This window comes from Cebus imitator, unplaced genomic scaffold (genome assembly GCF_001604975.1).
Source record: "Cebus imitator isolate Cc_AM_T3 unplaced genomic scaffold, Cebus_imitator-1.0 Scaffold338, whole genome shotgun sequence".
Classification (NCBI taxonomy): domain Eukaryota; kingdom Metazoa; phylum Chordata; class Mammalia; order Primates; family Cebidae; genus Cebus; species Cebus imitator.
The window spans coordinates 129,013-131,421 of NW_016107653.1; the positions used below are offsets into that span (position 1 = coordinate 129,013).

General features: G+C 39.7%; 1 pseudogene; it reads right to left on the reverse strand.

Moving 5' to 3' along the window:
* Positions 1–324: 324 nt before the first annotated feature.
* LOC108287171 lies at positions 325–685 on the reverse strand (annotated as a pseudogene).
* Between the last annotated feature and the right edge of the window lie 1,724 nt (positions 686–2,409).

Below are 2,409 nucleotides of genomic sequence, written 5' to 3' on the forward strand. Positions count from 1 at the left end.
TACTTTATAATAAACCTTGACAGGCAGCGAGGTAATTGTCCTGCCTGGTTCCTCTTTTTTAGGAGAGTTTTTGGATATTTTCATTCCTTCGTATTTCCATTTTATTTATTTATTTATTTATTTAGAGACAAGGTCTTGCTCGATTGCCCAGGCTGGACGGAAGTGGCGGATCGTGGCTCACTGCGTCCTTCTCCTCCTGGGTTTGAGCGAACCTCCCACCTCAGCCTCCCAAGTACCTGGGACCACAGGCATGCATTACCACACCTGGCTAATTTTTGTATTTTTTTTTTAACAACTGTTAATCAATTTATTAAAATAGTTGACTCAAGTATCTGCAATGATGACTTCCACCTGAACTCCTGGCTCAATACTGATGGAAGTAATCTGCTTAACAGTCTCAGTAGGACTGTGGGAGTCAATAAGTCGTTCATGGATTCTCATTTGGAGATGATCCCACCATGTCTTAGAAGCTTCACCACAAGGTGTTTTTCTTGTAGTGATTCTCAAAGTCTTGGTAGGCATTTGAACTGTCCTTTCACTTCAAGATTCTTTTCCTTTGCTCCTCTGATCAAGTCAGCACACACCTTCTCCAGGGATTTTATGTTGTGGCTCCTTAGAGTGATTCAAATTCCATGAATTGCCACCTCAAGTTCCACAGGTGTTTTCCGGTATCCTTAAAAGCCATGGCAGCTGCGCGGCTTCCTGACCGAATTGTTCCTCGGTGACTGCGAACAGCGGTGAGTCAGGGGCAGGAGCGGGCAGATCAGAGCTCCACACCATCTATGACTGTGTCTTCCTCGAAGAGCTACTTCTTGGATTTTTGTAGAGTTGGAGGGCTTGCCATGTTGCCCAGGCTGGTCTCGAACTCCTGGGCTCAAGTGATCCAGCCACCTCAGCCTCCCAAAGTGCTGGCATTACGAGCGTGAGCCATCGCGCCTGGCCTTTTTCTCCCTCTTGACTTTTTTTTTTTTTTCCAAATTCCTCTTTGTCTTTGGTCAGTTTCACCAGGGATGAGATTTTTAGCTTTGTTGATTCTATTGTATGTTAGTTTTCTATTTCATTATTTTTCCTCTTTATTATTTTCTATCCTATGCTTTCTTTGGGTTTGGTTTGCTGTTCCTTTTCAAGTTTCCTGAGATGTTTGCATAGTTCATGGATTTTCAGCGTTTCTTGTCAGAAAGAATTTGTATAGAACTGAAATAATGTCTTCTTTGATAATTTGGTGGAATTCACCTGAAAACTATTTGAGCTTGCTTTGATTTCCTTAAAGGGAACAGAGCTATTCATGTTCTATTTCTTCTTGGGTTGTTATGATGATACTGTGCTTGAGGAACTGATTGGTTTTGCATAAGCTTTCAAAATTACTGATGCAAATTTGTTCATTGAATTTCCTTATTTTTTAAATCTCTGAACATCTGTAGTTATATCTTCCTTTGTGTTTTCTAATACTTACTTATGCTTTCTCTGTTTTATTCTGGGTTAGCCAGGCTACAGTTATGCCTTTTTTTTTTAATGAGTTTTTACAAAGAACTGTTTCTGGGCTTTATTGATCTCTTTATATCTTTGGATTTCATTAATTTCTGCTTACTATGTCCTTTTAACTTTCTTTGTGTACGCCATGTTCTTTTTTCTTTCTTTTCCTTTTTTTTTTTTTTTTTTTGAGTCAGGGTCTCACTCTGTCACCCAGGCTGGAGTGCAATGGCTCGATCTCGGCTCACTGCAACCTCCACCTCCCAGGTTCAAGCAATTCTCCTGCCTCAGCCTCCTGAGTAGCTGGGATTGCAGGCACACACCACCATGACTGGCTAATTTTCATATTTTTAGTAGAGATGGGGTTTCACGATATTAGCCGGGCTGGTCTTGAACTCCTGACCTCAGGCAACCCACCTCAACCTCTCAAAGTGCTGGGATTACAGGTGTGAGCCACCGCGCCTGGCCTGCATTCTTTTTCTTTATCATTATTATTTTTGAACTCTGTCACCTCTCAGGATGCATTCTTTTTCTATCTACACAATATGAACACATAGCTTATTAGTGTTTAGCCCTTTTTCTCTTATTCAAGCATAAAGGCTACAGTTTTCTCCTTAATGCTGCTGTTGTTGTATCCCACAAGTTTTGATGTATATAATGAAATTTTTATTATTATTTAACTTTATTCTTTTTAAAAACTTTTCTAACTTTATTCTTTTCTTCTTGATTTCTTTGACCTATAAATTATTGGTGGCATGTGTGTGTGTGTTCAAATTTGTGGGATTCTTTGATAATCTTTGACTCCTGAATTGCTTTGTGGTCAGAGAATGGGACCTGTATGATATCTGTCCTGAAAGTGGTTTAAGACTTTCTTCAGGGCCCAATACATGATCTTTTTTCTTCTTTTCTTTTTTTTTTTTGAGACCGAGTCTTTCTCTG